The sequence below is a fragment of the Mus caroli genome, chromosome 1 (assembly GCF_900094665.2).
Source record: "Mus caroli chromosome 1, CAROLI_EIJ_v1.1, whole genome shotgun sequence".
NCBI classification, from domain to species: Eukaryota; Metazoa; Chordata; class Mammalia; order Rodentia; family Muridae; genus Mus; species Mus caroli.
In genome coordinates this window covers 37,783,682-37,805,924 of record NC_034570.1, presented here as the reverse complement: position 1 = coordinate 37,805,924, position 22,243 = coordinate 37,783,682, and the positions used below count along the sequence as shown (strand labels likewise).

At 42.5% G+C, this 22,243-nt stretch overlaps 1 long non-coding RNA gene and 1 pseudogene across 2 annotated transcripts; one reads left to right on the top strand and one right to left on the bottom strand.

Moving 5' to 3' along the window:
- Positions 1–400: 400 nt before the first annotated feature.
- On the bottom strand, positions 401–925 carry LOC110303655 (annotated as a pseudogene).
- Positions 926–8,561: 7,636 nt separating this feature from the next.
- LOC110303661 lies at positions 8,562–21,681 on the top strand. 2 transcript variants are annotated; one of them, XR_003837213.1, is made up of 4 exons: positions 8,562–8,622; positions 8,715–8,827; positions 10,824–10,955; positions 20,932–21,681. It is a non-coding gene; the product is annotated as an uncharacterized LOC110303661 (long non-coding RNA). The 2 variants fall into 2 exon arrangements; XR_003837214.1 differs by lacking the exons at positions 8,562–8,622; positions 8,715–8,827 and adding an exon at positions 9,142–9,436.
- The last annotated feature ends 562 nt before the right edge of the window (positions 21,682–22,243 follow it).

The following is a 22,243-nucleotide window of genomic DNA, read 5'->3' as shown; positions in this document are numbered from 1 at the left end:
ATGTTAGAGAAATTTCCACATACTTCTAGGTAGAATGTATGTATATTCTTTGGTTTGAGGTGGAATATTCTGTACATATCTATTAAGTCCATTTGATGTAAGATGCCATTTAATTCTGGTGTTCCTCTGTTTTTTGTCCAGATGACCTGTCTGACGGAGAAAGTGGTGTATTGAAATCATCTATTGTTAATGGGTTGATGTTAATCCATGTCTTTAATCCCACGAGCACACTTTTTATGAAATTGTATACCTGAGTTTGGTGCATATGTATTTAACATAGTAACATCTCCCTAGTTAATTGTTTCCTTGATTAGAATGGAATATCCTTCTTTACATCTCCTGATTAGTTTTACTTTGAAGCCTGTCAGTAGGATAGCAATGCCTTGAGTGGCTACCATTCCTATTTCTTCAGTTTCTTCTGGGATAGTTTTTTCTTCTGCGCAGTTCCCTCTTCTGGCTTTGGAACGATCTGTTCCTTCTCAGTGAGGATCATCTCACTGTGGCAGGGGGAGCTCATGTATGGGTTAATCCGGCCATGAGCTCTGTAGGTTCGTCAGCGCATCTTAGGTGCTTTGTTCATCTGGATGTGTCCAATGACTAGAGAATCTACATCTAAACCCCTAAGTTCAGCATTCCTCTCTGCATTTTTAAGCATGTACAGCAAAAATTTAGCGCTCTTTTTGGTCCCTGTGACCAGCCCCATTGTTTGGCCTCGGCACATCTACCGACTCCACCATTATACCGCCGGAATTACATATTGCTTTTTTAAAGTGACATCCTTCAGATACTTGGTGGCTTTGCGGATATGCATACCATTGATGGCCTGGGCAGTTTCCCGGGTGTTTTGAAAGTGAATGCGAAGGTTTGAACCTCTTGATTTGCATGATTTTGTGGGGTTTTCTGGGTCAAGAGAGTAGCGAACCATCTTCGCAGGTCACCTCTGGCCACTTACAGGGAGAGGAAGCCAGCTTGTAGCCCATCTTTAAATGTTATCTTCACTTTATGTGGTAAGAAAAACAGGAATGAAATATGACATGACCACCGCCAGAGGGCGACCCTGCGAAGGTTGGGATGGCTCTAAAGAAGGAAAGGAAAGGAATGCCGGGAATTTCCCGGAATGGGAGGGTTTTAAATTCACAGTTTCAGGGGAACTTTGTCTATAACCAGAATAAGAGGCTCAACGGAGGCGACCGGAGGAAGACTGACTTAGGTGTCATGGGCAGAGGGGTCTGGAAATCGCCAGGGCTGCTGAGGTGAAGTTAGGCTGAAGTCTCAGAAACGTCCAGAACGAGATACCACCTAGAGCCACAGTTCAGTCTCTGACTCTCACAGATGTTTCTCTGGGAATGAGTGGCAAAAGGGGCCGGTGACAAGCGACTTGGGAGGAAAACTTGGGAGAAGTCTCTGAGAGTCAAATCCACAGCCAGTCTCTCTTTCCTTAACACTTAGGCACGTGCCAGACAAAACGCCTAGCCTGTGAGGAATAGTCACCTGGATTCAGCAGTGCCTTCCTGGGAAGAGAGAGGTCTCGTACCCCCAAAGAAGCACAAGCCTGCGAGTTAAGGGGACACTCCCTTCCTGCATGGCTGCATCAACATTGGTTACAGAAGCCTCTGACAGCCCAGGAGGACCCTGTGATCCTAGAAAACTACCAGAGGTTTGTGAGGGAACTAGCTGGGGAAGCACACAGTAGGCAATTTGTTCCACAGTTCCTCACACTCAGTTTCAACCCACTGCAGACAGAGTTTTTTACAGTTCTGTCTGCACCGAACCTGTGTGGGCCTTTTCTCGGGGTATTATAGCCACAAAGGTCGACTGGCCTCATTCCTCCATACATTCCTGCGGTTTCATCCATACAACCCCAAAGATGGCAGAATTGGGCTACTGACCACCTGTAGCCAGATCTGAAGATAGGATGTAGAAGTTACAACAAGTTAGAAAGTTAACAAATGTTCGGTTCTGTGTGGGACTGATTGCTGATGCTGGCTTGCAAGCTTGTTCTTGGGACTCCTTTTCTATGTTGACCACACTACTGCGAGTTGGATTCTAGCCGTATGCATGTCCCCAGCGTCTCCTCTCTCAGCTGCAGTGAATGTGAGCCATCATCTGTAGACTATTGTATGTGACGTGTTTTAGGGGTAGAATGCAGATATTCGATCCCAGCTGCAGTTTTTGGTATGAGGAATAAGCTGTAGACATATGTTTTCAATGCAAAGTTTCTTCCCAGTGCTGTGCTTATAGCATGGCTTTACCCGTTTTCTACAATGTTTTTAAACTCCTGTTTAGGCCCTGTAATACACACAGCACAAAAGCTCCAATCTGGGCTAGCCCTCACTGTGAATATAAGGGCTCCAATTCCTTGTCTGATGGCTAGTGCCATTTCACTTATTCTGCAAACCATGCTCAAAGACTAATTTTGTACCAGGTAATGCTGGCACATGCCTTTAATCCCAAGCACCCAGGAAAGAGAGGCAGGGAGATTTCTGTGGGTTTGAAGCCAGCCTGGTCTGCCAAGTGAGTTTCAGGACAACCACGACTAGACAGTGAAACCATGTCAGGGAAAAACCACTGCCGCCACCACCACCACTAACAACAACCAACAACAAACCAAAAAATAAAAACCAGAGATTAGAGGTCAGAGGTAAAACCATGGAGTATGGTAAAAAGAGCAATAGGCTCAAGGTAGGGCTAAGCAGCTTCCTTAAAAAGGAGCCACTAGGGCCCAGGCATGGTGTATTCCCTCAAAGGTTTGTGGCTAGAGGCTTGGTCTCCAGAGTGATAATGAGAGGTGGTGGAATCTTTAAGAACTGAGGCCCTTGTAGGTCATGGGCCTAAGGGGAAACCTACCAATGTTATTCTACTAAATGAATAAAACAACTAATGACACATTGCTATAACCACAGATCACAGTGTCCCTCAACCCTCATCAAAGAAGCTTTTTTTTTAAAAAAAAAATGATTTTCTTTCTTTTTTTTTTATGTGAATAGGTATAAAGGTTTTAGATTCCTTATAATTGGAGTTACAGACAGTTGTTAGCTGCCATGTGGGTTCTGGGCCTCGAACCTGCATTCTTTGGAAGAGCAGATAGTACTGTTAACCACTGAGCCATCTCTCCAGCCCCAAAGAAGCTCCTTGGGGTAGCATTGTTATTAACACAGACTCATAGCTGAAAAGTGTGCAGATAGTGAGAGATTTTGGATCATTTGGTTTTAAATGGGATGTCTTCACCCAACCCTCCCCTCAGGACCCAGGGATCTATGCCAAAGAGAAAGCAGAAAGATTGTAAGAGTCAGAGGTGGATTATCCCAAGGGAACAGTGTCTCTCAGACACAGTAAGGCTGGTACACATATGAACTCACAGAGACGGGCAGCGTGCACAAGATCTGCACAAAGAAAACCCCAGGACAGAGAAGAGGAAGGGGGCACAAAGTTCCATTCCTACCCAGGAAGGTTTCGCCTACCTGATAGGAAAGGGGAAAAAAAAACCAAAACAGCTTTCTTCAAAGGAGTGTCACTGGCTATATCAAACATACTCCAGGACAGGCCCCATGCTCAAGAGTAGTTGGCAGTGAAAATTAGACTTCATGTTTAGTGTGTGTGTGTGTGTGTGTGTGTGTGTGTGTGTGTGCGCGCGCGCATGCGCGCGCGCGCGCTTTTTGTCATTCTGTTCTGTTTGGTTGTTTTGGGTTTGTTTGTTTAAGAGAGAGACAGCATAAAGTTAGGTGGGTATGTAGATGGGAGAGGATCTAGGAGGAGTTGAGGGAGAGAAAGAATATGATCAAATTTATTGAATACCCCCTCCAGTGTTTTTATTAAAAAAAAAAAAACTTGAGGAAGTAATTAGGTCACCAATGGCACTGCCCTGGCAAGGGGTTGATGTCACTCTCACGGGGACCACACCTGGTTCTCAAGAGGGATTTGTTACAGTAGAGTGATCTCAGATCTTCAATTCTTGTTTAAGAAGTTAACAAGTTAAGTTCTTATTAAGAAGTTCTTGTTTACGTGGTTAACAGCTTCTATGGCTTCTTGTTTTGATAAATTTGTCTTCCCTTTCACATGCTTTCTCCGTGGCGCCATCTGCCTTGACACACCACAGTGAAGGCCTTTGACAGACCCGACTGGATAATTTCCAACCTCTAAAACAGTTCTTCCTGGAGTGTGGCTGGCATCCCTAGACCTAGTCTGACATACTTGAATATTTCAGCTACCGTGCTACCGAGGGGGAAAGTTAGATTGTCCCTGTTGCCATCAGGGCTTGCCGCTGTGCTTGTCCAAGTCTTTTGGAATCTATGGGACTCAGTTTCCCACCATCCAATGGGAAGAGAATCCTATTTTAAAATTTTTCTGTACTAGATCATTTCCTGGAGAGTTTTGTAACAATTAAGCCCAAATCTCTCAATATGGGACTTATTGATAAACTTAGGACCTTGTGCAGGCTTAACGCATGCTGAATCACCAAGTTATGCCTCTGGCCTCTAAAGCCCTAATTTTCTAATTAGGTCTAATGGTCATCTAGAATGAGAAAATATGAAAGCTTTCATCTCTCACCAGCACCCTCCAGTCCTTAGGTTCTCTCAATGTTCATTTACTTAGCACACTGGGTGTGTTAACACAGCCCCTGGTACTGCACACTGTGTGTGTTAACACAGCCTTTGGACCTGCTCACTGGGTGTGTTAACAAAGGCCCTGGAATCTACCTGCACACTGAATTACTAACACAATCTTGGATACCTGTGAGATTTGCTACAGGTATTTTCATTCTCAATGCAGTCTCTGGCTGTGAGTGTCCGTGACCTTTGCCCTCTCTAGGATGTCACATCACATCTCAGGAGGAGGACTTTGGCAGTTCCCACCAGTCCACATTGTGGCTTTAAGGACACAGGTGTGTTTTTAATTAACTCATCCCAGGACACAGTGAGAGACAGGGAATGAAGCTTGCTACGGACTCTGATCTCCCCGGAGGATCCCTGTTCTTATCACACATATATACAGCATGTGTCATCAGTTCTTAGGTTCCCTCCGTGTTCATTTACTTAGCACGCTGAGTATGTTAACACAGCTCCTGGTACTGCACACTGAGTATGTTAACACAGCCCCTGGTACTGCACACTGAGTATGTTAACACAGCTCCTGGTACTGCACACTGGGTGTGTTAACACAGCCCCTGGTACTCCAAGTTAGGAAAATTACTTGGAACTCTGCCAGCCTCTGACAAGCTGATCTCAACCCGGACATCTGAATCCCCAAATTCCTTTACTCATCGAATACTAACTAGGTCATCCTATAGTAGACTTTGAGTTAATTTGATAGTCAAAGACTATTTAGAAAAAGAAGGTGTTATTAGAACCAAAGATAGGCTGGGCAAAGGGGCGTGTGTCTTTAACCACAGGCTGGGGGAATCTCTATGAGTAGGGGTCCAACCTGGTCTACATGTCTAAGTCCTGGACAGCCAAGGGTGCATAGGGAGACCTTGTGTCAAAAAGCCAAACTCAAACAAACAAACAAAAATAACTAAAAAACAAAACTAAGGCATTGCATGATAGAGGAATGGAATTGATCTTGAAGATGAAACAAGTCGAGTGTTAGGATTTTATTTGTTTGTTCATATGATGAAGTGGCAACATGAAGAATCTCTCGGGGCCACTGACCAGCTGGGAGTTGGTAGTCTGCAGAGCGGCTGAAGGCTACTTCCTGCTCACTGCGCTGGCAGTTTTCCTTTTAGCTCATCTCCTATGATAACTCTCTATTGTTGTCATTTTATATTAAAATGAGCATACTCAGAAAGAACATATATGTGTATGTACTACATATATACCATATATGTATATGATACTTATATATGATAACAAATGGTAATATTTCCCCGTATATAATGAAAAAGCCATTTAAGGTGAGGCATTAACAAGTGGAAATGATTCTTCCCTTATGAGTGGTGCTGAGATTCTGAGAGCAAACACTAAGCAGAAAATTGTCAGAACCTGGGACCGTGGAAATTGAGATGTAGTAGAGACCAAGAAAACCAATGCCAAGGACTTGGGGCTCCAGCTGATACCCTCAAAATCCATGTAGCCCTTTTCTCTCAAGCTAGGGAGATGTTAGAGTGCTACTAAAGACTTTCAAGGTTTCTCCCATACCCGGAGTCTACAGTCCTTTAACTGCAGGTTATTAACCTGCTTGGTCAGCTGACAAGTCACCCAGGCATGCACAACAGAAAAGAGGCAGAGGAGAGCCTGGAGTCGCTGGGAGAAAGCCTGCTTTTGCAGCTGGATGCAGGGGTGTGTCTGTGGGAATAAGGAGGAAGGCAAGGCAAAGGGGTACTCAGAATAATGAGGAACTTATGCTTGTTCATTGTCCAAAGATGGCTGGCTGCACCTCGTGCACAGAAAAAGGTGTAATGACCTTTATGTCCACAAGGGGGTGGGGTTGGCTTTTCTTTGGTGCTTTTTAAAAATCCCAGAATCACCACTGACTTTCTATAGCAGCGTTTTCCTCTTCTGTTCCCATCAGCTCAATATATTTTGAGGAATGACCTTTCGTGGTAGAATATAGCACAGTGAAAGGAGTACCTTGTTGTAATCTGTCCCAGGCCATCTAAAGGCATGATCTGGTTAGCTGGGGCCTGATTTATCCACAGACAGCTGAATGAATGTAAGGATAGCTGTGATAGTATCCATACTGCAAATTGCCAGGTTTTTAAATTTAAAACAATGATATGATCGATTGGCCTATCATTTCTATAGTGTGTGAGCATGTATAGTTTCCAACTGATGTTTCAATGGTATCTTCACTATTTGTAATAATTTTAGGGAAATAATTTAGACTTTTAATTATTTATACTTATTGGTTTGGGCAGTATTTTAGTATTTTATTTTTCAGTAATTTTTTTATTGTTTTCAAACAATGTTTTCTGTCTGTTCTCAATAATTTCATGCAGTGATGTAATTTGGCTACTTCCGGTCACTCTCTATTCCATCTGGGGGCTCCTTCCCAAACGAGTTTAACCGTGAGTGGTTTCAGGGAATGAGCACAGAGTCATTTGTAGAAAGATGAGCAGTTTACCGTGGCTACACTACTGGAGAAAAATCACTCCTGGCCCCCAGCATCCTTCTGCTCCTAATAGCTCTAAGAGGTGTGGGTTTAATAACATTTTAGACCACCATGCAAAATCCTGGACTTCAGGGTACTTAGTTCTTAGTCGTTCCTCTATTGAACGGTCTTCCCTCGCCCTCCTCACATCACGCTGCTAGGAACCCTCCTTTCACAGTCTTTCTATTGCGTTTCACAAATTCCACTACCCTCTATTTTCTCCTTCATTCTCCTCCCAAAGACTTCTTCCCTTGGTGTGTCTTCTCTCTGTCTTTGCCTCTATCTCTCTGTCTGTCCGTTTGTCCCTGTTTCACATACATACATACACACACACACACACACACACACACACACACACACACACACACATCTATATTCCATATATGAAAGAAAATGTGACACATTACTTGTCTTTCTCACTCTGGCTATTTTCTTGCCAGTATAGTATTCTGGCTTCATTTTTCTTTACAGCTAAAAACCATCCATTGTATATATGAACTACATTTTCTGAATTCATTCATCCTTTGATGGACACCAAGACTGGTTCTATTTCATGGCTATGTGAATAATGCTGCAATAAGCACAGATGTACAAGCGCTGTGTGATATGCTGACTTCCAATGCTTTGGGTATGTTCCTTGGAGTCTGTGATTGGGTGTACCAAAGCATTAGTGTTCTAGTACTTTGAGGAAATGCAAATGACCTCCATAGTGACTGCACATAACATGAGCTCCATAGTGACTGCACATGACATGACCTCCATAGAGACTGCACATGACATGACCTCCATAGTGACTGCACATGACCTCTATAGCGACTACACATGACCTTCATAATGACATGTCTACATTGCCAGCAGCAGCATCGCCTACCATTTCTTTTGTGTTTGTTTTTTATGGTTCCCTCTGACTGGGATGAGATGGAATCTCAAAGCAGTTTTAATTTGTATTTCTCTGGCTACTAAAGGTTCTGAACAGTTTCCAAGTATTATCTACTTGTATTGCCCTGAGAACTGTCTGTTCAGCTTGTTAGCATGTTTATTCATTTGGGTGATTTGGGGCTTCGAGCACTGAGGTTTTGCAGTTTTATGAATGTTAGATGTTAATCCCTCATCTCATATGTTGTTGGCAGGGATTTTCCACGTTCTTTACCATTTCTTCACTTGAGTGGTTGATTTCTTTATTGGTCAGAAGGTGCTTAACTATATTGTGAGTCAATTCTTGGTCCTTTTCAGAAAGCCCTTGCCTGTGCCTGTGTCTTGGAGTATTCTCTTATAGGAGTTCCAAGGTTTGGTGCATTTTGAGTTGATTTTTATGAAGGGTGGGAGATATGGGTTTAGTCTCCCTACCCCAGGACCATTAGATCAAGAGGCTGGCTCTTTCCCCTAGTGTGTGTTTTTAACAGTTCTGTTACAACTTGTTTGGTTGCATCTGAGGGAGTTATTTCTGTCTCCTCTATTTGATTGGTCTATGTGCTGTTTTTGTGCAAGTTTAAACAGTACTCGCTACTATGGCTCTACAGGGCAACTGGAGATCAGGTATTGTGCAGCTCCTTCCATTTAGAATTGCTTTGGCCGTCCCGGGTCTTTTATGCTTTCATGCATAATCTAGTTTTTTGTTTTTGTTTTAGTTCTGTGAAGAATGTCATTGGAATTTTGAAGAGACTCACATCAAATTTGTAGGTTATTTTGCTTGCAAAATAATGATAATTCACAATGACAAGTCTGTTAGCTCATCGGTATGGTAAGTCATTTCATCTTCTAGTATCTTCTTCAGTTGTTTTCCTGGTTAAGTTAACTCTCAGGGTTTTCTTTTTCAAACTATTGTGAATAATATTTTTTCCTGACATTTCTTGGAACACTTGTTAGCGGTATATAGAAAAGCTGCTAAACTGCCTCTTCCCACGTGCTGAACTTTATCTTGCTACACTGATAAAGGTGTGTGAGTGAAAGAGCTTTTTGGTGGGCCTTGGAGGGTCATACAGTAGAGAACCATCATCTGCATACAGGGGGAATTTGACTCTTTCTTTGCCTACTTTATCTTTTCTCTCTCTCTTATCCTATTGTTCTTGCAAAGATTTCAAGCACTGTATTAATAAGAGTGAAGAAAATTGACTTGTTTCTGAGTTTAGGAGAAGTGTTTTGATACCTCCAATTTGTGTATGTGTTAGGGGTATATTACTTCTATTTGGTCAGTGTTTGTTGCAATGAGATGTTAAACTTTCCCAAATGCAATTCTGCATTTATTAAGATGATCCTGTGACTTTTGTCTTTAGGACTATTTTTGTGTTGTGCTACATTTATTGATGTAACAAACTTTGAACTCTAGGACGTGGCCATCTTAACAAGTAAGGTATGTTTCTTAGAGACAATGTAAGATCAGATCTTGTCTTTTACTCCAGACAATGTGTCTTTTTATTGGTGAGTTAAGTCATTTACATTTAGGATTATTATTGAATGATATTTCTTATTAGGTTTGAACCAACTTTGTATCCCTAATATGAAGCCAACTTGGTTGTGGTGTATATCTTTTTCATGTATGACTGAGTTCATTTTACAAATGTTTCATTTTCAATGTTTTCATCTCTGTTTATTTGGTACAGTGTGTGTGTGTGTGTATGTGTGTGTTTTGTTGTTGTTGTTATTGTTGTTAGCCCATCCTTAAACAGTTGATAGGATTGGCAGCTGTGGTGATTTGAATGAGAATGGTCTCCATAGGCTCTTATGTTTGGATGCTTGGTCCCCAGTAGGTGGAACTGTTCAGGAAGGATTAGGAGGTGTGACCTGCTTGAGAAGGTGTGTCATTCAGGGTGGGCTTCAAGGTTTCAAAAGCCCATACCAGGCCCAGTCTCACCCTCTCTCTACCTGCTACCTGTGGATCAAAATGTAAGCTCTTAGCTACCGTTTCATGGCAGTCACCCGCTGTGGAGTGACTCTGGGCCAGGCACACACTGTCCTTTAAGAAGTAGATAACTTAGCTAGTCAGATCCAGTAAATATGGGAGGAACTGGAGATGTTTTAAATTTCTTTCCATTTTTAGTTATCTTTTTTGAGGTAGGGGGTTGTGTGGGCCACTGTGCTCATATGAAGGTCAGAGGAAATCTTACAAGAGTCAATGGGTCCCGAAGCTTAAATTCCGGTCATCAGGCTTGATAGCAAGCACCTTTACTGCATGAGCCATCTTACCAGCCTGAATGGGTTTTGTGACTAATTATGCATTTTTCTTTTTCTTTCCTTTCTTTGTTTCTATTCTCTTTGCTTCCTTCTTTTATTTATTTGTTTGTTTGTTTGTTTGTTTAATATTTTATCTGTCATGCTTTAGACTAGTCTCAAACTTGTGAGCTCATGTGATCCTTCTGCATCGGCCTCCCGAGACGGTGGGACCATAAGTGTGCATAATCAACATGAAACACAATCTGGTATTACACATATCCAAACTGCTCAGTTTTAAAGCCAGAGGAGCTTGCCTCAAACTGACAACTCAGTTCTGAGGGACTGGAAACAAGAAAGCAATAGCTTCCCCATGAGTAGCCGAGGCAGAGCCTCCTTAGAGAGGTGTCATGCACAGGGAGCCTGGTAAGAGAAAGGAAAGTAGACTGCAGTGACATAGCAATGCAAGGAGACAGGTAGGGAGAAGCAAGGGAAGAGCAAGGCCAAGAGCTTGTTCATGGCAGTAGGAGCTCTTCAGGCCAGGGTGAATGGTCTACAGGAATCTGACATGACTCATGGTTCTTTCTAAGAGGGTGACTCCATTGACTTTGGCCTGACCCTGACTGTGAGTGAACAGCGATGTGGCCGATGAGCTTATCTGAGGGAAAACAAAAGCGGAGGGAAGACAACTGTAAGCTTGGATGTGTTCGGGGCATTTGGAGGTAAGCAAACCAAATTCTTGAGGAGACTGTGGTGGAATGAAAACAGTGTGTAGCATGTCCACATCCAAAGGACATCATCATCAATGTGTGACCCCTGACAATTCACAGTTCCAAGACATGATGTCCAGGGTGAAAGTGGACATTGCTAAGGACCCATAAGTGTCAATCTCAGTGTTGTCCTTCTGTGAACCCCAACACCTTTGAGGTAGGCAGTGTGTCACTGTCTCAGGAAGGTCCATCAGATGTGGGTTGTGTAGGCCTGCTTAGATAATTCTAATTCACACTTGTCCTTTCTATTCAAGCACAGACCAGGCTCCTTAAGTGTCTATCACTGTGGAAGGAATTCTGAACCTGTTTGCCCAACTCTCACTAAATCACAAGAGCACAGCAGGACAAGAGGGTCCCACTGGGAGCTGAAATCACAGCCTGTGATGGCATTCATGCTGGTACGCCTGTAGAGAGGCAGCTGCTGCGCCTGTCAACACTACTAGGAGCAGCTAGGAGCAAGTCCCCTGGGGTGGCCTCAAGCCCACATGCCATTCCACAGAATGCAGGAGGTCAGTTATAGAAGGCAACATGGCAGTGGCCCAAACCTAGCTGCCAACCCCAGGAACCCATTCCACAAGCTCCTGGTCCTCAGCCAGTAAGACTTCTGTAATAGAAACTCAAGGGAGCTGTATCCTTGTCCACAAAGGAGACCTTAAATTATTGTAGGAAAAGAAGAAAAGATTTATATACACATGTTAAGGCCAAGTCACACCTTAGACCATCTTTGACATCAGGAAACAGCTCTATTGAAGTGGCATGGCCACGTTGCTATCTGGAAACCAAAATTTACAAGCTAAGGCAAGTTTTCAGCTGTACAGAAGAGATCAAGAAGGGTGTGTGTGTGTGTGTGTGTGTGTGTGTGTTGTAAAGAGGCAGAAAAAAATTGTGTCTCTTGCAGGTAAAGACTCATCAAAGCAAGGGTTAGTTAGATTATGCTTTGTCTAATGTTCTGCCCCCAGGACAATTTCATACATTTGTCAATGGAGTTTCTTTGAGGAATCCTTTCTCTCTGGTGTCTATGTACATACACCACCTACGGCAAAACCAAGTCAGGCCAAAAGGCACTACTTAGTCCTCTGCAAGCACCTGGTGGGCTGAGGCCCAAGCAAGAACACCTTACTTTTGCCTCCCCTATCCAAGCATATCTGCTTGGATTTGGGCCTCTGATCCAGCCCACTGTTCTCTGAGCTCATTGGACTTATCACTTTGTATTAAGGTCATAGTTCATTAACTGTGGCTTAATAATTCTCTCTAAGATGTGCTCATTATCATACCTTCTCTATAGTAGGCTCAGGTGCCTTACATTACGGGAGTTGGGGTTGCAATCATCTTGATGTAGTTGCCACTATCAAAGTCCTTTTAAAGAAATGGCATTTATCATTGTATTAAACAGCCTGACCTGAGTCCCCAGAGAAGTCAGGCAAGATAACCAGTTTCTCACCTCCAGGGTAACTCCTTCATCTGCCTCTCTTTTAGTCTGATTCTGCATTTTCATTCACACAAGATCTTATACCAATACCATCCCCAATCTAAACACATAAATAAAACGGTCCCCAAAAGAGTATGAAAGACAAGATCTGCTCCTAACAGGGAAACAACAGCACAAGTTTTAGAGAACGTGCCCTAAAAGGAGAGTGCTTGGTGTGCTAAGTTTTCAGAGCTGCTTACTTCAAGGAGCAGGAACTTCTCTGGATAGATAACTATTTTACCAGGATTTCTAGGTATCTGCATATAGATGCTCACACACTGGAGAGAGTTCAAAAAGAGCAGTTAATATGAAATATTCTATAAAAGTACTGATAAATAACTTCAAAACAGTATGGCTAACAGTAGCAAGCCGTAGACACTCACTTCCATCTCCCGGCTGAGAGAGTCAGTGGGCTTTACTGGTCTTGGCTCCAGGATGTGAGCTGGCTTTTAGTTAATGTTTCTTGTGTCTCCAGATTTGGGGACTGGCACTTGCTTGGGGCCTTCTTTCTGTGTGACAATGACAGAAATGCCAGAAGGATAAAGGAGAAACCACAATACCTCTTGAGAGGTTGTCTCTAATGTCCCTCTGTCCACCTTCTCTTAGAGGAGGCCCATGTAACGCCAGGCCCAACATTAGTGATCCAGGATGAAGGGAAAGGATTCAGCCATCCACAATGACACAGAGGTCTCAGAGAATTGAGAGTGCTCAGAGGTATGTTTGGGAACAGGAAAATGGGGATATAAGTGTCAGATGATGAGTTCAGGAAGATTGGGAGTGACTATGGCAGACATGGTGACCTCACCAAGGAGAGTAGCTTTTATCATGTAGGCAATGGTATGATACTTAGGGGTAAGGAATGACTTGGCTGTGACTTCCCTTGCCCCAGCTGCTCCAAGGCACACAGGAGCACCTCACCACGTGAATGGAAACCACTGTCTTCTGCCAGGGACAAGGAGAAGCCTTTGGGGACAGGTCTGGGTACTTGGCCAATGTCACTCTGGGTATGACGTGTCACAAACAAACTTAGCTATGACTGGACTCATAGATCAGCTGAGTGCTCTGGGTAGAAGCTACAGAATAAGGGTTGAAAGCACAGAACTGGCCACAAAACTAAATGTTCAGCCAGAGAGAACCTTATGATTCAATTCTAGTCCCACTTAAATCAAGGCTCAGTTTCCACACTGATAAAACAGTGCTATTCCCACACTTTATAGACTTAAAGCCAGAATGAAGTGATACAGGCAAATTGGAATGGCTAATGAGTGTGTGTGACATTTTGAGTTGGTTTGTTTTCTCCTTTGCAGTACTGAAGTACTGAACCCAGGGCCTTCTAAAAGCCCAGGTACTGAGCTAAACCCCTGAATGTTTTATTTCACTTTTCTTTTGAGACATGGTCTTGATATTTAACTTAGATGGGCCGTCAACTCCTCCTGTCTCAGTCTCCCAAGTAGCTAGTATTACGAGCTCACATGATAGACCTAACTAATCATTCATCATATTGGTAATAAGATGCTTACCTGAAGATCTGCAATAGTTGAAGCCAAGGGAACAGCTAGTCTTCCAGTGAACTAACACTGTCCAGATGGCCCCCAGCTTATGAAGATTACATTTACAATTTTCAACTTTACAGTAACACAAAAGAAGCGCACTATCTCGTTGTGTAGCTCTGGCTCCCCTGTAAGTTATTAGGTAGCCAGGGCTGGTCAGGAACTCTGAAAGCTCATCCTGTCTCCTAAAAGTGCTATGATTAAAGGTGTGTACCACCATACCCAGCCAGTCTTTTAACTTTTAAATTTGTATATTTCCCACTCTGGTCTTCTCCCCAGATGCTGGGCAGGGGCAGCATGGTGTAACTTCCAGTTAGCCCTGTGGTCATCACCGAAACGGCCCATACTCTATAGTGCTATGTTGTTAACCATGATGTCCTTCAGGTCCGATGTGAAGCATTTTCAGCAAGATATTTCCAATGTACAATCTATGGCCTTATCAGGGTTTGGTCTGACTATGGGTCTGGTTTGGGAGGTCCCTGCACTAGCAGGAATATTGGTGAAAAAGAAACAAAGCATTGTCTCCTGGAGACGAGAGGACCCATGATACACTGTCAACAAAGATGGAAAGAATGCTAAGCACTGAGACTCTTCATATTTAGCACAGTTGAGACTGTACCACCAACTAAAATTGATTGCTGTTTACAAGACCCCAAGGACTAAGAGAGAACGCACCTAGCAGACGATGACCACAATGGAACTAACTACCAAACAGCTCCTGACACTGCCATGTCATTTCCACAGGCCAAAGGTATAGGTGGCTTAGTTGACTCCTTTGAAGTAAGATAAAAGTTAGTATTCTTTCCCCTTCCATTCTGTGTACTTGAGAAATAGTGGCATGTGGTGGGGGGTGGGAATGGGGTCTTAAACTGTGACTATGGTAGATCCAGGAAAAGGAATTAACAAAGAAGAAGGATGTGACAGGAGCTCAGTTGGTCTGTAGAAGTGTAAGCTATTGGAAGGGAATCAGTTCAACTAAAAATAACCTTAGGAAAGGAGACACCCTGAAGTGGAGTTTGTTTGTGCATTTTGCATCTAAATACAGATAGCCACAGAGCTGTAACTTAGCCAATTACAACTTGGAGGCTTATTTGATTCTGTACCTACTAGTGGGGGATCAGGTTTCTCAAGTGGACTCATTCTTTGATAGACAGGCTGGAAGCTAACACTATGAAAACCAATAGCAGTTAGCAGATTTGGCTACCAGGTTTGTGCATCTTCAGGAACCTGGACCACTCCCAAGAGTGGTGAGAGTGGATGGTCAGTTCCCTATCTCAGGAATGCATGCTTGCAGGAAGCTCTGACACACTGTGGACAGTTAAAATAATAAGATGTAGACTATTGGAATTATCTGAACAAGACTGGGGGAAGAGATTTCCTACTATGATATTTTGATGACTTACTTAATGGAACTAATGAGACCAATGTACCCTAAAGAAGATTTATAATACTATTAGCAACAATGGAAGGATACTAAATATTAAGGGCCTAGACTATACAAATTACCTTCTTAGATTACCTCCTTTTATAAGGCCCAACAGTATAATCTTAGATAAGAAGTTTCTTAGGGGTAGATATTGAAAGTATATATGCCCCAGAAAACATCTTATCAAATATCCCAGGAGCCAGGATATATGGAAAGGCGAAAAATGGTGTATAACACAGAATGGAAATCAGGGAGGAAATGTCAAAAGACATAGGGGGTTTAAAGAGAGCAGAACACAGACTCTGTCAAGCCAGCATAGCCAGAAGACAGGAGGTGGGTGTTCTTGAACTCGAGCATGGGAGTCCTGAGGGAGGCAGGTCTTGGGCAAATGTTTGGTTTTCCATTTCCTTCTCCTCCTCTTTCTCTCCACCATGCTTCTTCTGTTACTTTCTTTCAGGGTTTGTTCTGGTATCAAAGGTGTCCTGATTATAACAAAGATATTGTTTATAACCTCCTTATGCCAAGTATCCTATATGAAAGTCAAATTTGTTTATACTGTTTATAGCCTGGAATAATTTATGGCAACATTACTAAAATAGATCAAGGAATTGTGTTTTGCTTTTCATACCTACATAAGAATAAGGCTTGGAAAAATTCTTCCTTGTTTTACAAATATTCTTTTATGGGAGATTTAATACCTGTCAAGCTCAATGATAAGTGGAAACATTTCCTAAAGGCAAAAAGTGGGGGGAATGACATCTTAGCCTTTCCATACATGTCTTCTTAACCATTGGCTAAGACAAGCTCAAGCAGAGGCTTCTGTGGTCTATTCTGGCTCAGGAAAGACTCACATCCCTATTCTCCCAGGAGGGCAAGGCTGGGGTCAGACAGAAAGATCAGACTGGAGGCTTCTCTAAAGAAGGAATCCTTGAGCCAGGACACTGAGAGGGAAGATAGTGTTTCTAACACAGGATGACAACACCTGGACTGAAAGGAACAAGCAACTGGTGGATGTACAAACCACAGAGGTGGAATGAGAAGGTCTTAAGTGCATGGAGGATGGGAGGTGGTTCCATTGGTAATGTTCCTATCATGAGCATCTGGACTAGAATTTGGATCCTTTTCACCCATGTGAAAAGCCTGGAGCAGGCAGACACAGACCCCATGACTGAGATGGGGAAGAGGGTGGATCCCTAAAGCTTATTAGCCAGCCAGTCTAGTGCATCACAAGCTTCAGGGTTTGTAAGAGACCCTGTTTCAAAATAAAATAAGACAGAGAAGAATGAAGACACACAATACTAATACCTGACCTCCACATGAGCTCTACACACTTTTGCACAAACTTTTGTACATACACCACACACACACACACACACACACAAACACATGGAAGTCTTGGATAAATGGAATCAGAATCAGAAATAAGGAAAACACAGTTTAAAGTGATAATAGCAGAGAGATGTTTGAGAAGTGGTAGGAGACTTCTAGGTTCAAATTCAAGAAATTCTCTGACACACGATCAACAAATTAATTTATACCAAAGGTCTAATCTATCTCAAAGGACAGATAGGAAGATAACATTTCAAAGAAACTAGAGAAGAAAAATGCTAGCATACTGTGAAACTGCTTTCCTTTGCAAGAGTGGAACACAAAGCCAACAGAGCATGTGGTTAATGTAAGCTTTTAAATGAGGAACATGGAGTTTCATAGTCATGAACAGACTAGAAAACATTGAGGACATGGCTGGAAAGAGGGCTCAACAGTTAAGAGAATGTACTGCTCTTGTAAAGGACTCAGGTTCAGTTCTCAGCACCCATATGGTGGCTTATAATCACCTGTAATGCCAGTTCCAGGGAGTCTGATGCCCTCTTCTGACCTCCTCAGGTCCCTGTATGCATAGAGTGTACATATATATACTCAAGCACACACACATACAATGAAATAAATAAATTCTTAAAAAGCATTGGGAACACCATAACCACATGGAAATTCATAAAATCAAGTAAGAAGAAAACACGGGCATCTAATGGAAACATTATACCTGCAGAAGAGACATAGGATAAAACTATACATTAAAATATAAGTAAAGTAAGCCAGGGCAAACAGGCAGTTAGCATCAATGTGGAAAGGTAGGTAAACTGGAGCATGGTAGGAAATTATCTGAGGTACTAGTGAGTGGTGAAAACTGTTGGCTTGTGTGCTTCTACATTAATGTAATGTATTCTGATCACTTCTCTGTGCTTTGATTCCCATTCTGAAAAGCACTCATAATAATAGTGATAAGATTTCCAGAAAGATTGACTAACACATATGGCACTTGTGTTGATTAAGTTGAGTTCATAGCAATAGAGCAGATCATGATATTTATCAGAGGGTATAGGAAGAGAAGAGAAGGAGAAAGAGGAGGGGAGAAGAATGGGGGAAAATACAAGAGGAAGAAAGACAGAGAGGATGAGAGGAGAGAGTGGAAAGGAAGGGGCATTGTGTACAGTTTTATACAGAGGGGGTACAGTTTTATACAGGGGGGAGAGCAGGTTTTGACATCTATTGCACAGAGAGATGACTGTACTTGATAGTCAATGATAATGTATTATATATGTCAGAATAGCTAAATCCATTTCAGATATCACTTCCTCGAATGAGAGTTAAGTGAGGTGCTAGATATGCCAGCTAACATGATATAATTATATTACATACATATATCAAAGCATCATATCTTATAAACACAAACCAGCTTTAATTGATCAATCAAAACTTAAACAAATTAATAAAATGTAAAGCACTAAGACCAATACCCGACTCTTAATGAATCTTCTCCTGGTCGGTTCATCACCAGCTATTTTGGACACACTGATAATGGGTCACCTATTAGTCATTCATCTCCCACAATGCACTTCTTTGACTAGAAGACTATAGAGATAACCTCCAGAGTTCTCCAACTGTTAAGATTCTGTACGTAGTCACTTTGTGACATCTATCTGTAATTTATGTCATTTAGGTTTCATCATTTACTATGGGGTGTATTTGTGTGTGTGTGTGTGTGTGTGTGTGTGTGTGTGTGTGTGTGAGACTTCTAAAAATGTACAAGGAGCTAGATATGAGGCAAATATTCATCAAGTATTATCAGAGAATCTGTTGATAACTGGCATTCATGTGCAAACCAAGGTAAAGCCATGGTGACCAAAACTATGTTAAAATAATTCCTACCTGAGCCAGGATGAAGGCTCTCTCACTAGGATGATGGCAGTGGCTTACCATAATTGTAACATTTAATCAACTGATTCGGTAAATTATCACTCTTTCCATCTACCAGTTAATAAATTAAAACCCATACAGTTAAGGTATGTTTACAAATACTCAGATCTGGTATTAAATGAAGTGGAAGCCTAGTGCCAGGCCTACTTAGAGACAATCCCATGTCATTTCCCACTAGGTTACTATGTTGGAGTGACCTTTCTTCACATTGTATTATGGCATGTGTTGTCTTTTCAAATGTTAATTCTGTACCAGCAGAGATCTAAGAGCTGGCAGAATTTTGGTATTATTATTTCTATGGGCCACGACCAGGTTTTCTATTTGAAAATGCTTGTCCTTCCACATCTACCCCAAAGATGAAGGTTATGTGGTCCTCGATGCCTTAGGCAACCAAAGAGGTGGACCAGACATTGTCTTACTACTGATTGGTTATAATAAAGATTTGACAGCTAATAGCTGGGCAGAATGTAAGGGGCAGAACTTCTGAGCAGGCAAGGACATAGATGGGGCACAAGCAGAGGTAGCAGAATCAAAAGAGACAGGGAAGGGAAGAGAAAAGAGACTGGAGAAGATCAGGGAGGTAAAGAGCGAGCCAGATGACAGGGACACAGGCTGGGAGGTTGAGTTAAGTTGGAAGCTAGCTGAGAGATTGTCCCAGCAAAATCCCAACGTTTTAAACTACACAGAACTCTCCTGTCTTCTTTGAACTGTTCATATGTCTGTGTGTGTCTGTGTGAGGGTATGAGCACATACGTACAGGTCTTCAGGGATAAGACTTGGCTTTCCTGGAGCTGCAGTTCCAGGCAGTTGTGACTTGTCCCATGTGTGTGGTCGGAACCAAACTCAGGTCCTCTGGAAAAACATTGTATTCTATTAATTTCTGAGCTATCATCCCTCCAGCCCCATCACATTGATTTGAAATGTGACAAAGCATGGAAAATAGTAATTGCAAATAAAAAGAAACCAGAGCTATAGAAATATCATTGATTTCAACTTTATGTTAAATAACATTTTTAACATAAAGGCAAATAAGAGTTATGTCTAGAAGTCATGGTGTCTTATTTCTGGTCACCAGTGTATACAGGACGTGGTAGGTTTCCCTGCACATCCTGGATGGGGCTTGGTGCTGCCTGCGCTTGGGCTTATTGGCTTTGCCCCTGAGGTCAGTGGGTGCTAAGGGATCCCAGCTCTGGCTCTGTGACTTCAGAGATTCCAAATAGGCTATAAAAATGTGAGCCAAGATCAGAAAGTATCTCATTAACAAGGTAATGCTGACACGTGAAACTTCGAGAGAAGTGACAGCATGTAGATGAATACACTGTCATGGTAACGCCAGGAAAAAAGAACTGGGGCAAAGGTGAGTATCAGTCATCAAAATCCATGATTGCCCACTAGCTGCTTCTTTTGTTGTCTGGTTGGTTAGATCCACTCGTGAGGTGAAAGCTCTCATTTTAGTGTGCCCTTGCTGCTCAGCTGTATATAAGCTGTCACTTCCCATGAGACTGCTTTGGTAGAAGGATATCTCAGGCCTTGTGGCTACTTTTTGCCTTACACTCTAGGTAGAAACCCCAGTGTAGTGCTGAGCAGGCACTTTCAATATGAGAATCCTCCTTTTCGGGTATCTATTATCCATGAACATGAGCCAACATGGTGGTTTGGCTCCTACCTTCTATAGTGTCTGGCACAATGGTTTGGTGGGTTTAGTTCCTTTTGAGTTCTCGTGAATAGAATGGCTTCATTCTTGCCTTTGTATCTTTGCTGTTTTACCTCTAAAGCCTTCTCAGATCTTCCCACAACTGTAGGACAGTAGCAATGGCACCTGACAGCACATTCTTCATGTTGGACCACAGGATTCTTCCCTAGTTTTAACATCTCTTATTTCTAAGCATCCAGAACACTTTATTTCAAGTAACTCAGCTACGAACAGTGTTATTTTGATTGATTTTTTATTTCAGTACTGAAGGACCTGTGTGCCAGACACTGTAGAAAGCACTTCCAGGAGCATCTCATGTCCCCTTGTAATGGCCTGTAATACTTGTCCTAATTCAATGTCAGGTGAAGATCCAGGGGCAAATGAACTTACACTAGATCTTCAGGCTATGCCAGGTGAAGCCGTAGAACACACAAATCAGGCCCACTACTGCTCTCCAAACCGGTCCCACTGGACAACTCAGAAAGGACTTCTAGTGTGCCCTCAGTTACTATGTTTGCCCTCTGTTTCCATTTCAGACATGCCAAGAGCACATGATTGACAGGGAAGGCAACTCCTGGGATGGCAGCCAGCCGCTCCTCTTGGTTCAGTGCCATTGGTCAGGCTGGTACACAGGAACGCGTGCTCACATCTCCCTGTGCTGGAGCAACTGTCAAGTACTTGGCCTTTGACATGACCTTTGGGGATCCTCGCTGACTTGCTTCAGACAGGGGTTTTCCATGAATTCATGTGATGCGGATTTCCACACAAGAGTCCTTATTTTTTCCATGTAAAACAAAGACATTATACCCTAAAAATTTACAGTGTAAGAGATGAATTGTTCATTTAGATGGTTCCAATTTCATTACTGATTTTTCTGTAAGTTTACCTGTATTTTTGATGTTTCTAACTGGTATGTCAAAACTTCAAAATGGAGAACTAGGTGATTTGCACTGTGATCTCTGCAGTCAAAATGGGCCATGAAAATACTGTTTAGATTTTTAGACTGTTTACATCTGGGCTGGGGGTAGAAGTGGGCAGTAGGAGCCAGAATCAGAACACTGGGATGCACAACTACTTGTAAGTTTAGTTGCCATAAATTCCTCAGAAAAACAGCTTGGGTTGGGGGCTGGTGTGTACACCTGTGTAATGTATAAGATTGGAGGCTGAAAGGGGACTTCAGAGGTATTGTGGGGGTTTGAATGGTTGAGAATGGCCCAAGTAGGCTCTTATATTTGAATATTTGGTCCCCAATTAGCGGAACTCTTTGGGAAGAATTAGGAGGTGTGGCCTTGTTTGGAAGAGATGTGTCACTATGGGTAGGCTTTGAGGTTTCAAAAGCTCATGCCATTCCCAGCTGTCTTTCTCTGCCTTGTGGTTATTCCAAGATGTAAGCTTTCAGCTACTGCTCTGTCCCCATGCCTGTCTTGCCTGTGCTATGCTCCTATCATGATAGGCATGAAACTGTAATCCCCAATTAGTATCTTCTTTTATAAGTTGCTTTGGTCATGGTGTCTCTTTGTCACAATAGAAAAGTAACCAAGACAATAGTGTTTACAGGAGGTAAACACTTCTCATTATTCCTCTGTACTGATCTTCACATGGTGGCAATTTCATATGGCTCAAATGAATAGCACTGTGGGAAATGAGAAGGTGGTGGTAGTGTTAGAAGACAGACAACACCACTGTACAGATGGCTCTTCCCATCCAGCAACTCTAAAACGAGGCAGGAGATTTGATTCAGCAGTGGTCAAAACCAGTTCTCAAATATTTAGAGGACTTAAGATATACCGGGAGAACTAAGAAGCAAATGAGTTGCAGAAGATTTATTTACTATTAAAACTAAAGTGT